The sequence below is a fragment of the Mus caroli genome, chromosome 10 (genome assembly GCF_900094665.2).
Source record: "Mus caroli chromosome 10, CAROLI_EIJ_v1.1, whole genome shotgun sequence".
NCBI classification, from domain to species: Eukaryota; Metazoa; Chordata; class Mammalia; order Rodentia; family Muridae; genus Mus; species Mus caroli.
Genome location: NC_034579.1, coordinates 80,932,545 through 80,946,478, shown reverse-complemented (window position 1 = coordinate 80,946,478; position 13,934 = coordinate 80,932,545). Strand labels below are relative to the sequence as shown.

Here is a 13,934-nt window from a genome sequence, read left to right as displayed (position 1 = left end):
CAGAGGCAGAGGCAGAGGCAGAGGCAGAGGCAGAGGCAGAGGCAGAGGCAGAGGCAGAGGCAGAGGCAGAGGCAGAGGCAGAGGCAGAGACATCTCTGCGAGTTCAAGACCAGCCTGTTCTATATGACAAGTTCCAGGACAACTGGGGCTACATAGAGTAACCTTGTCTCAAAAATAGGAAAAAAAAGAAAAAGAAAGAAAGAAAGAAAGAAAGAAAGAAAGAAAGAAAGAAAGAAAGAAAGAAAGGAGAAAAGAAAAGAAAAGGAAAAGAAAGAAAGAAAACAAAGAAGATAAAGATAAACATAAAAAAGATAAACATAGCATTCCAAGAGAAAGAAACACAATCTCACAATTTTTCAAATAAATGCAAATGGTATATGTCCTTTAAGTGAATGAACATCCTAATCTCTTTTTTCTAAATATTAAGTAATTATTATTAATTCTCCTATCTAGGAGGTTTGTATAAATTGACTATGTTTGAATTCTAGTGAAGTCCACTGGTTTAAGAATGTGGCAAAAACACTGGCTCAAATTGAGTAAAAAGCATTTGAAAAAGTCATTAAGAGCCCTCAGAAGAATCGCTTTTTTTTTCTGGTTGTAAGTGTGTATAGCAAGGATCTAAGACGTGTTTTAAAATAAAACAACTCTCTCATACAGCCTTGGCTACATGAAGCATCGTTTTCTAACAATGGCCTGGCCCTCTTGGCCTCTCTTTGTCCTCCAAAATGCCTCTTTGTAAATCACAGGTGTTTGTGGGCAGAAAGACCATCAGAGGGGAGTTTATTAAGAGTTTTTTTTTCTTTCCCACTTGTTCTAAACCTGTTCAGAGAGCGCTTCATGCCACACACCAAATCTCCATAAAAATCAAGAAACAAGAAGTTTTCTGTACGCCTGCCCAACAGCCGCACTATGACATTAGTTTCGACAGCTCTGTGACCCATATTGTCCCAACTTTATTCACTAGTCTCTCTTTCTCTTTCTTTTTCTGTTGCTTTTTTTTTTAAAGCTTTTATTGGCATTTGGCATTTTTTATCTACTGTAAAATAAAAAGGAGAAGGATGGCTTTTTTAAAGCACTCCGTGTGACAGTTTAAAAAAAAAAAGAAAAAGAAAGCTATCTACAGTTACTGTAGTAATGGTTTAAAGGAGGGGGGTAAGCACCTGCAAATCAAAGAAAGATGCCGTGGTACTGTCATCGGACTCCCCCTCCCTTTTCTTAGTTATTTCGTGGCCATTATAGAGTAGACCTGGCAATGAATTTATGTGACAGCTATGAAGTTAGTATTAAAATTGTGAATACTCTCTAGCAGTTTTCATGGCCTTACTATAAGATAGTCTCAATTTGCCACACAGCGGTGAATAGGGTACAGAGGGGGGTGTGTGTGTCCAATGAATGGGAGGAGGGTGGGTGAATGGGAGGGCTTCCCAGGAGGGGCAGCACAGTAGTCGCCAGAGAGTGATTTATTTTTGCCCTTCCAGAAAGGAAAGTCCGAAGAAGCAGCAGCCTGAAAGGCCCTGAAGCATTGATGATAGCGGGTGGAGGGGGGTGGGCATGGGGGCGGGTCCGGGGAGGGTGTCTTTACACATTTTACCATTCCAATGTCAGTTCTAGAAGCAGGGATCAATGCTGGGCTGTGGTAAACCCATTCCTCTAGTCTTCCCAGATCAACCATGAAATGCCAGTAGGGAGCAAAGGTAGGGCCTGCTACTACTGAACAGGAGCAAGGCAAAAGAGGGAGGGTGTCAGCCTTGATCCACTCGGGGAGAGTTCGGAGAGATGAAGCGTGCTGGGTGTGAGGTGGGAGAACCCTTCAGAAGCAGGGAGGATTTGGAGAGGGCATGGGGGGGTGGGGCGGGGGGAATGAGGTGAAGTCACTGCAAAGAGCAAAGGGGCGTGCCCAGGGCGCACGGCCCCTCCCCAGGCCCCTCCCCCGACCCCTATTAGCATGCGGGCAGCGCGGGCCACGGGGCGGGGGCGGCGCAGTGGGATCGCGGCGCTGGACGCTTTGTGGGCCGCGCTCGCCTCCACGGGGGACCATCTGCTCGCTGTCAATGCATCACCTGCTCGTCTGGGCTGTCGCCCGGGCAACCGAGGGCGGGGAGATTAAGGAGCGTGTGCGTCTTGGTGTGGGTACTGGCTGTAGGGGCGGGGGCTGGGCACAGTTCTGTCCTCCTCCACTCTGAGACTGGTCAAGCCGGATGGAGGGGGGCGGGGTGACGACCACCAGGAGCGATCAGGCTCTGCTGCTCGCAGCCCCACGGCCCCTCCCGAGAGCCACCCCTACCAGAGGTGGCTGGAGTCTATAGAAGCCAAAAGCTCGGGATTCTCTTCAAAGCAACCTACCTCCTCTGTGACAAGACAAGACCCACGACTTGTCTTCTGCCTGTCTACCTGCAGCTGCAGAAGCCCTATCCTGTGCCCGCCGCTGCCTTCCAAACGAGTTGGCCCCACACTGCCCAACCCTTATGGACACCTCCGGGCACCGTTCCGAGAGCCCCTCAGTCTCCCGGCAACCACAATGGGACCAGCATCGCAAGTGGACCCTGCCCCGCCCTGTAACCAAAGTCAAAGACAGTGACCACATACATCTCTTCTCCGAATCTGCTCTACCACCCAGCCCCAAGCCCTGGACAAGCCTTCAGCTTAAAAAGATGAGCGTTACTTGATTATCTTTTGTTAACAAGTTGGTTTTTCACAAAGGAGGTAGTTCTAGGGGTTATGGAGGGATTTTATTTTTTACTGAAGTCCCCAGGCCTCTCCCTTGAATCCCAAGTAAAAGGAGAACGGTGCTGCAGCCAACAGCAGGGGGCATAGCTATGCCATAGATGGGAAGAGTGCCCTTTTCCCTCGTCTTTGAGCCATAGTCTCAAATTTCTTGAAAGTTCAGAAACTTTCAAGTAATTCTATTCCAACCAGGCAAGGATTTAGCTGTGCCCACAAAGGCTGTTCACATTTGCCTGGGGATTTTATTCAGCTCGGCAGGGAAAAAAAAAACCCTATGAATGCTGTGTAAGGTTCCATGGACTGCAACCCAAGCCAAGGCCTAGGTTTAGGTTTGATTTTGCTTTGGGTTTTGAATTTGGATAGCGATGGTTGGATTTTTGAAACAATGTTTCATTCGTTTGCTAACACATACTGGCCTCAAACTCACTAACCAAGTGTGGCACTGAGTGCATTGTGTAGCTTAAGCTAGCCTGGAACTCACCAGAGTCTTCCTATCTGGTTACCCACATGGGGACCTAATGCCAGCAACTAGTTAAGATTTTGTTTGTAGGCAGTGTCTAATAAATTAAAAAAAAAAAAGAAACAGTTCTAAAGCCAGGAATCCCAGCACTCCTTGTAAGGTAGAGGCAGGCAGATCTCTGAGTTCAAGGCCGGCCTGGTCTATAGAGTGAGTTCCAGATAGCCAGGGGTACACAGAGAAACCCTGTCTTGAAAATCAAAAACACAAACAAAATGTGTGTTGTAGGGGAAGAGAAGTGGTTTTTGTTTCTAATACTTAAAATACTCTTAAAACAAATCCAAAAGCAGGCATAAAGACTCACAACTCTAATCCCAGGCTTTACAAGGATGAGGCAGAAAGATCTCTAAGTTCCAGGTCAGCCTAGGCTGTGGATCAACAACAAAACAAGTCAAAAGACCAGGTTGGACTCTGGATGATTCTGAGCTGTTGCTCCCAGAAGCACTTAGGCAAGCGAATAAGCCACATCAAAGCTATGACAGTATTGTCAAGATGCCTCTAGACAATAATGGCAGCACAGGGCTACCTGCCACAGCTCCAACCCAGAATGCTGTTCACTGAAATGAATGGCATTTCAGGTGCCAACCATGGGAAATATGTTTCAGTGTTAGACTAGCAATACAGCTACAAAGTAGTTGTGAGATTCCAACTAAACCAGGACCCTGGAGTTGCAAATTTTGAGGTAAAGACGATCACAATACAAGCACTCACTCTTCTGTTTTGCACTTTCTGTTTTCTTGGGACACTGTAGCCCAGGCTAGCCTCAGATTCTCAGGCATCTTCTTACCTCTGCTTTCCAAGGGTTAGCTACCAGCTACAGTGCAGACCTGGTCACCTTGGGGCACAACTTCTATGTCCAAGAAACCAGACAATGGAGGCCCTGCCTGAAAGCTAGCCTCAAACAGAGGGAAAATACTGGAGGTAGGGGGGACGTGAAGTCTTATTCACAGCTCATACTGGGTAGAATATTCTCATACCGGCCAATTATGGGGCATTGGTCTACAGAATAAGGTCAAAGGAGAGTATATATTCAGCAGCTATACCAGAGCTCTAAGCTGATACCCAGTCACCTCTCAAACTCTTTTGAGTATCTTTGAGCTGGAAAAGCCTTATATGTCTTAGGAAGAACTCATTACATAGTCTGGCAGCTGTTGAAGAGACAAAGGCTGTTACACTATTTGCTTGCTTGGTGGCTTTGCCATGTACATATTGGACAATCACAAACACACATGCACACACACACGCATGCACACGCATGCATGCATACATGCACGCAAAAAATTATCTCTTTCCAAATCATTTCTTTATGTCGAACTATTTACCCCAAATTTTCTCTTGGTTTTCTTCATCTTCTTTTCTAACGGAGCTTCTATTCCTTGCTGTGAAGTTTGTTATCAACTTTGCTCGGCTTCTCTAAAATCCAACTAAAGTCTATCAGCAAGTACAATTTCTATCCTCTAATTTTTAAATACAACACGTGAATCAGATTAATGTCTGATGAACTTTTCTTAGTTTGCTGTCACTGGGTAGCCAATGACAGTCCGGAAAATGTAATTTTCAGTGACTCCCCAAGAAAATGAGCCACGAAAGTGTCACTAATATGCAAGATAAAGGTAAGCTATCAAAATATCTGTGGCCTTGATAAAATAGGTACACATGAGAAGGTATACAAACCTCCTCAAGAAATAAAGAAAATTCTACTTAGCCAAAACTACTTGTAATTGTGACTCATAAAGGAGAATTCTGAGAAGCAAGAATTCTCTTTGGGATGCACAATAATTTCAATATGTAGAATCAGTGTTCTCTAGAGGAACATAATTGATAATATATGTATATATGCATATGTATTCTATTACATATATATGGGATATGTATTCTATTACATATATATGGGATAGTTATTCAGTTGACTTGTTATTCCATAGAGATCATGCAGTCCAACAAAAGTTCATTTCACAAAGCTGGATACCTCAGCAGTCCCAATGTGGCCCTGAGGGCTTGCAGGTACTTAAGTCACCAATCTTCAGTCCAGATTGGAAGGCCAAGGAAGCTGGAGTCTGGTGATAGAAGCAGCAGCAGCAACTACAGGACAGACACACTCACTAGCAAGGATGGAAGGCCGGTAAGCAAAGCTCTGATTTTTCCTTGGACTTCTTTCCATCTAGGCTGCCGCTGGAAGATCCTGTCAACACAGCGGGGTTATGGGAGGCATATCTCCTCCCTCAGCCAATCCTCCCTGGAAATGCCCCTCACACACAATTAGACAAGTAGTTTCTCACTTGGGTCCTGATGCAGCCAAATCCATAGATGCATGCCCACATATGGCATCGTAGCCACTTAGAAAGAGATCACTTTGAGTCTAATTATCATATCTGAATACAAGATAACACATGGTCGAAGTGGGTAAGACTCCTTCAGCGTCTCAGAGGTGTCCCTCATCTTCCTACAATATATATATATATATATATATATATATATATATATATATATATATATACCACTCAGCTGCCACTCCTAGCATGTAGCAATAAAGAGAGTTTCTCATCACTAACAAACCTCAGACTCCAACCTTATGTCAAGCAGGTGGAGAACGATCCCTCTCCTCGCTGAGCTAACACATACTGGCATCGCTGAACTGGTGCTTACCGGAGTGCACAAATCCTTTCCTCTCTCTGGACATGCCAGTTTACTCCAGCAATCTCTGATGACTCTAGCTTGTGCCAAGTTGCCAAAATTAACCAGCGCAGACATACTAGGTGAGGCAGAAATAGTGCCTAATACCTTGTCTCCTGCCTACAGCCTCATCAAACAGGCACTGCTGCCCCACCCCACCCCTTGAGTTCCTTAGAATGCTGTATACCTTGACAAGGGATGGTAAGTCCTCATCAACTGTCTGAAGACTGAGAGTGGAAAGAAGTCAGGGCGGGCAGAGTGCTAGGGGACTACATGTGAAGGAAGGGAAAGAAGGCTGCTGAGATCAGCAGCATCGCTTGGGCTGGAAAACGAAGGAATTCTGAAGATAGACCTGACATATTGTATATGGCCATAGGCCATAGCATAAGGCCTTTCTGCTTTAAGGTGATTTCACCTCTAGAACACCTAAGTTTGGATATTGTAAAATGATTGATATATGTGACAGGCTGAGCCACTCTGGACACTGTAACAATGACTGGTGTGTATGTTAAATGACAAACTTAGCAGGCTAGCTTAGGAAAAATGCAAAATTCCTTTGTAGTCTGTCCTTCAGATGCTGAGAGGAACAGCTAGAAGGTAATGACAGAGAAGGGGGATGCACAGCTAAAACTTTCAGCTCATCGTGATCTGGGGAACTTAACTGCTGATTAATGATCAGCGTCTTCATGACCTTTCTTGAAAGTCTTTCAAAAGTAATCTCTCCAGTGGTTTCCTTAAAAGTCATAAAATCCATCCGTGTTCACTTACAGTGAGATATGGCTGCTGGCTGGTTATGTCAACGTGACACAAGCTAGGGTTATCTGAAAGGAGAGAGCCTTCACTGAGAAAATGTCCCCATAAGATCTGGCTATAGGGCATTTTCTTATTTAGTAGTTAATAGAAGAGAGCCCAGCCCATAGTGAGAGGGGCCACTCCTGGGCTGGTGGTCCTGGGATCTCTAAGGAAGTAGGCTGAGCAAGAATGGAGAGCAAGACAGTAAACAGCACTTCATCGTGGTTTCCACATCGTCTCCAAGTTCCTGTCCTGTTTGGGTTTCCATCCTGGTTTTCCTCAAGGTGATATGGAAGTATAAGCCAAATAAACCCTTTCCTCCCTCCCTCCCTCCCATGCTTCAGTCATGGCATCTCGCCATTGCAATAGTAACTTAAGATGAGATGATATGAATATGTGTGCCTGTTTTAAGTTCCTCATGGCCAGAAGGTTGTGGTTTAGAGAATCTAACACTTCTGGGAAGGGTAAAAGATAGGTATGTCCACACAGGTAAGCTGATGGAAGAGAGGGGCAGCAAAGAGAACCATGAAGGGAGAGAAATTCTCATGATGAGGACCACATGCATTTAGCCCAAAGTAAAAACTATAAATATTGATCAAATAGAAATCAATATCACTTTACCACAAGAATGATCTGCAATTAAAAGGTCAGGAATTGTCATGTTCATATTAGTATAATTGCCACCAATGATACTGGGTGCTAACAGCTCTCCGGTGCTAGAGAGAACACAGACCCTCAAACATGTCACTTAGCAGAGTGTGACCCTTACCATCAAATCCTAATGATCCTTCAGATAACAGGGGAAGAAACAGCAGTCCTCAATGCCCGTTCCTGTCTTTAAACACCAAGAAAGGTCCAGGGAAGAAACATTTATTGGATCACCATTCGAGACAGGCATTTGTCGGACACTTTGTATAGAGAGAAAGGAACGGGGTGCCTTGGCCGGCTGGCAGGAAGGGTAGGGAACTGGAAGTGGAAGCAGCTGGGGATGGGACACGGAGAGGAGAGGCGGTGGTGTTTCTCAGGCGTGAAGAGATGTGGTTTAATCCTTGCTTCAAACCTGTAGGGCGAAAAAGTCACTATGACATTTCAAAGAGGAAGCTATCCCAAAGCTGGGTTTCTTGGCCAACATAAAGCACCTTGTAGTTGGCAAAATAATAAGACCATGTAAATGCTTAGAGACTCATCCATGAGGGGAGACTCTACCAGAAGAGTGATGGGTGTTGGCGGGGATACCAGGGCTAAGTAGTTCCCAAGATTCCTATTTGGGAAAATTGATAGTAACTGTGCTTAGTAATCTAGGAAATGGGATTAAGAACAAGGAGCTATTGAATTACAATGTTGAAAGACACAAAATGGAGACAAAATGTAGCCGCTCCTTCCTCTGTCCTAAGATAGTACAGTGTCCTCCTACTCTAAATAGGTGAAAAAGAGACCATGTCTTAGCTCAGCTTAGTGGCTCTAATTGTACTTCCAACACTCAGGAGGCCGAGTCAGTACTGACGTGAGTTCATGATCAGCCTAAGTTACGAAGGGAGTCCCTGACTCAAAAGTTTCAGTTTGTATGGTTTGTGAGTCAGAAAGGTTTCAAATGCAGATGTCCTGATTGCAGAGAAGTTGTGATTGGGTAATTGCCTGGTCTCCCCCTTGCCTACAGTCTAAAGTCTAAATCCTTATAGGTTATGCAAGATTTCTTCTTATCCAGCAGTGTCCTGGTAAATATTGAGTTAGATAAGGCTCTGGCTTGTAGTATTTGCCAGTTTCCCTAGTGTAAATATTTCCACTGTGGCTGATCTCAAGCTGCCCCATCACTCAGTGTGGGGTCAGGACAGTGTGTGTATAATCAGTCATATGGAGGGCTCTTGCATCCATCACCCTAGAGTCTGCTAGATCTCATGTCTTTTCTTCCTGCTCTTCCCTCCCAGAGAGCTGCTGGATTCTAGAGAAGGTGGAGGGGACAACCATAGACACCACTTTCAATACAGTCACTGTTAAAATGTGTATTTAACATTACAATCTGCCTCTGGGTAGCTTGAAGCATAGGAGAGGGAGATTTTTTTTTCTCTGATTTTTATTTGGGCTGGCTTGTCACACTGCCTCAAGAGGCCACCACTTGGAAACTGAAAAGCAATAAAATATAGCCCAGAGGCATATTTTTTGAGCTCATGTTTAATTTTTAAAAAATTCTCTAATTCATTTGCCAACATGTAAAACTCAGAAAAAAATATAAATTTCTAAATTATCTCAATCATTCCCATTTAAAATACTAATATCTGGAAGGCTCTTATGCCCAGCACAAGTAATTCAAACAACACTCTGAGCATCCTTCAGCCTTCCTGGCTGGTGTGTTAGCCTCAGTTGCTTCATTATAGCAATCTGGACACCATGCCATCTGAACTCTCTCTTCCCTTACAGCTCCTCCTTCATCTCTCAGTTTCTATAAGAATCTTTCCATCTTTGGACTCTACACTCACCAACATTTTTTTTTCTGAAACACTGCATCCTCCACGGTTTTCACTTAGCCATCTTCGTTCTAGCTTACTTGGACTTTCCACAATGAGTGCTCAGTAAAACCCCCAACCAACAGTCTCCATGACTCCTTTCCACACAGCCAGTGAGCTTTAAAATCAGAAATCACCGGTTGGAATGTGGCTCAGTTGGTAGAGCGCTGACCTAGAACACTCGAGGCCTAAGTTTGACAACAGGTACAACATGAGCCAGGTGTTGTGGTTCACACCTAGAACCCCAGCTCCTGGGGAGCAGAGGCAGGAGAATCAAAAGTTGGAGGCTAATCTAACCGTGACTACACAATGACATTGAAGCCAGCCTGGTATACATAAAACCCTGTTACAAAAAAATTAAAAAGTAAAATAATAAAACAGGAACTGGGGGATGACTGACTGGGTGAACTCTTACTAAGCAAACAGGAGGATAAGTTCAGATACCCAGCACTGACGTAAGTCAGGTCTGATGCTATAAACATTATCTCAGTGCTAGAGGGACTGGAGACAGGGAAATTCCAGGGACTTGATGGTCGCCAGTCTCACCTAAACAGTGATCTCCAGGTTCAGGGAAAGACCCTGTGTCAAAGCTTAGTGAGGAGGAATTGAACAAGACATCTGACATTAACATCTGACCTTCACACATTCATGCACAGTCATCTGCAGCTGCACACACACACACACACATACAGAGAGAGAGACAGACAGACAGACAGACAGACAGACAGACAGACAGACAGACAGACAGAGACAGAGAGAATAAACAAATTCATTTGAAATATAAGTCAGGTCAAGGATTTTAAAAAAACACAGATTCCTTAAAATATCCCTAGACAAAATTGGAAAGCTATGACTAATAGTAGAAAATAGAATTATGACAATATCAGACTGAGAGTATTAAAACTGTCTTCGGAGAACTACAGGAGGTCCAGGAAATCCATGAAGTCAAGTCTCAAAAGAACAAATGTGTGATTATGTTGTTTTTAGACAAAAAAAAAAATCACAATTAGAGAAAAGTAAAAGGCTACTCGAGAGGAAAAAAAAAAAAAACAACAGTGGAAGAGGTGAATTATCTAACAGGCTCGCCTTGTATGTCGTGACTGATTGTGGGAAGATCTTTAATAGATCCATAATGACCCAGATATAGCTGTCTCTTGTGAGACTATACCGGGGCCTAGCAAACACAGAAGTGGATGATCACAGTCAGCCATTGGATGGATCACACGGCCCCCAATGGAGGAGCTAGAGAAATTACCCAAGGAGCTAAAGGGAACTGCAACCCTATAGGTGGAACAACAATATGAACTAACCAGTACCCCGGAGCTCTTGTCTCTAGCTGCATATGTATCAAAAGATGGCTTAGTCGGCCATCACTGCAAAGAGAGGCCCATTGGACTTGCAAACTTTATATGCCCCAGTACAGGAGAACCCCAGGGCCAAAAAGGGGGAGTGGGTGGGTAGGGTATTGGGAGGGTGGTTATGGGGGACTTTTGGGATAGCATTGAAAATGTAAATGAGGAAAATACCTAATAAAAAGATAAATTATAAAAAAAAACTGTCTTCGGGGCTGGCTGAGACAAACTCTGATCTCACAGAATCTGTCCGAGCACTGCATTTATTCATGATGTATTTATTCATTTCATTTACTTTATATATTTGTAGAAACTGCCATCCCCTATGAACACGGATGCCCTTCTGCAACTGCAAATTCCTTTAGGGAAACACAGCGCTGGAAGCCAAGCAGTCAACACAAGGGACACACCGTGCCTGTTTCAAACCATTGCTCTGACACTTACCAACTGCATGATCTTGTATGAAGTATCTGAGCTCTCTTGATTGCTAGTTTCCTCACCTGTAAAAAGGTATTACTTGTTTAAAAATAATAATAGCTGATGTTTATACGTGTTTAAATAGCAGGTAGGAGGAACAGAGCTTCAAGTGCTTCGCATGTAACATCTTAGTCTGTTCTCATAAGAACCTTTGAGGGATACTAATATATTTACTACTATTTTGCATATGAAGTAGACTGAGGAGGAGACCCAGCTCAGTGATTTGCTCAAAGCTTCGAAACTCATAGGTGAGACTATGGCTGACTCATCCTCGGTACAGGAGTGCTATATGTTTCCAGCTCCTTCTCACTCCAGGGCTTCTTCAAAAACCCTCTCGTGTAGACTCAGAGTTTTCAAAACCCTACTTTGATAAGGGTTCTCAAACACTTCAACCCCCCGTCTAGCCCAAAGGGGCAGGAGAAAAGATGGTAAATTGGACAGGGGGATGTGGACCTGTTTAGAAGTAGTTCATTTGGCCTAGTCGGCCATCACTAGAAAGAGAGGCCCATTGGACTTGCAAACTTTATATGCCCCAGTACAGGGGAACGCCAGGGCCAAAAAAGGGGAGTGGGTGGGTTGGGGAGTGGGGGGTGGGTGGGGACTTTTGGGATAGCATTGGAAATGTAAATGAGGAAAATACCTAATAAAAAATTAAAAAAAAAAAAAAAGAAGTAGTTCTTTGGTGTGACTCTGATCTCCATTGTCAGGATACCAGTAGTCCAGTTCAGTAGTGTCAGGATACCAAACATGAAACAGCAGCGGTGATTCCAAAGAAACAGCCAGGCCTCCACTGAATTGGCACAACCAACATAAACACCAAGAGTTCTCTGCCGTGCCTCTCTCTCAACAAAGTGAAGGTCAGCGAAGATGAGAGACCAAGGAAGCATTGCAAAGCTAGCTATTCAAGCCTGCTGTAACTGTCCACAGACTCTCAGGAGGCCCACAGGCAAAGCTCTGCACCTTACAATCACAGAAGAATAAGTTGGGGTTAAAATGAGAGTACACTGGCAAAGATAATCAAAACCATTAAAGAATATTCTCCTCCACACAGGTTGTATACTTTCCTGTGTGCAGCTTTGTGTGTGTTATTCAGACCTCAATAAAGAGGCTTAAGGAGCAAAACATGAACACCTGGGAGACAGTTCGGTCATGCTTACCACACAAGCATGAGGATCTGAGTTCAATACCCAGCACCCACATAAAAATATGAACACTTGAAATCCCAGCACCAGGAAAGAAGAGCCAGGAGGATCCTCTGGAGCCTGTTGGCAAGTCCTTCTAGCTAAATCAGAGAGCTCCAGGCTGGATGAGGGAAGCTCAAAACTCACCATCCTCCTCCTCATCATCATCATCATCATCATCATCAATCTGAAGAACAACCAAGGAAGAGCGTTGATATTACCTCTGGCCTCCACACAAGTACATGCACAAGCATAGATAAGAGCACACATACAACCACAAACACACACACACACATGTGAAAGGTGCTCTTATTATGATCTTATATTAGATCCCCTAATTGCTGGAAAGTCTAAATGAAATGAGACAATGTGTATATATTTATTACATAGTTAAAATCTATATTTATGTCTTATGTAGTACAGATTTATCTAACAGAGCTGTAGTGTATAGCAATGCCATTTATAATAGCCATATATCATACATATAATAGTTATATGGGATGTGTATATATATGTATATATATATATGCATAAAACACAGAGATATGTATTCATGCATGTGTATGAGGATAAAGGTAATGTATAACAAAGCATAGGTGCACTATAAAAAAGCCACCTTTAGCCTTCAATACCCAGTAACCATAAAATACTCATAACCATAAAATACTTCGTGTTGGCTCACTCCACTGCTGTCTCTCTTCCCTCCCAACTGCACTCCCACACAATCTAAAGAGGCAGAGAGTGCATTCCATTACTTCAGAGGGTCACTGCACTGTCACCACGCTTTGACACTGACGAGTGGGAATGGGGTCAGGTGGAGGAGACACTTCCTTGGGTTCCCATTGGCTAATGAAGCAGCATCCTTGGCAAGGATGTATACTTACCTGAGAGACTCGCTTACTCTTGAAGAGGCTGGGCAGTGTTACAAGGACACAGATCTAGGGCCACCTCTATTGGAAAGCTGAACGTTTGCCTCCAGTATTCTCCCATCAGCTGTGACAAGCTGAAGTCCTGGAGGTAACCAGATGGGCTGTCATCAGACACCAGTTGGGGAATGATACAGTTAATATCTGAGAGACCTTGGCCCCTATTTAAATAAAGATCCTCTGGAAAGATTCTGGTAATTTTGATTCTCTCCCTCCCACTACATTTCCCATGAGGCTTTGCTTCCTTTTAGGTCTTGGCAAAATGGTCCATGTCACATGCCCTTTGGTGAAACCTTGGGATTTGTAATGATTTGAATGATGGGCTGGAGGTGAACTGGTCTATAATCGGTTAGTGGCCACCACTGCACCATCTGCCCAGCATCCATTTCACCCACAATCAACGGGTGAAGATTTGTTGATGTTTTGTGGGGAAGACACTCTACTTTTGTGGGTTCCCATTTGCACTGAATTTATTGACAAAAGATACAACCTTTCAATGACTATTTAATAAGTAACAAATGCATGCTGGGTATGTCAGTGCCCTGGGTACTTAGACATGTGACCTGGGGCATGTGATCGGGTATGATGACCGGATCAGAAGAGTATCTGTGGCCTCAGGCAGGTCATGGGGGACCAGGCTATCTCCATGAACCCTAACAATGGAAGAGTCAAGTTTCTACATGGCTTTTCCTGCCATCATATGGAAAGGGAACAAAATCACAGGAAGAGGAGCAGAGAAAGAAAGAGGGGAAGGAGGAAGGGAAAGAAGAAAAGAGGGGAGGGGAGGGGAG

The 13,934-nt window shown here is 44.0% G+C and overlaps 1 protein-coding gene across 4 annotated transcripts in view; it reads right to left on the bottom strand.

Moving 5' to 3' along the window:
• The window catches only part of C10H12orf42 (chromosome 10 C12orf42 homolog), a 157,876-nt gene extending 155,415 nt beyond the window's left edge, over positions 1-2,461 (bottom strand). For 3 of the 4 annotated variants that reach the window (XM_021174793.2, XM_021174791.2, XM_021174795.2), the window contains exon 1: positions 2,344-2,461. The gene's annotated coding sequence lies outside the window, so the exon portion shown is untranslated. Of the gene's footprint in view, positions 1-2,060; positions 2,102-2,343 lie in introns of those variants that run through there. The other variant, XM_021174792.1, reaches the window with a different exon arrangement.
• Between the last annotated feature and the right edge of the window lie 11,473 nt (positions 2,462-13,934).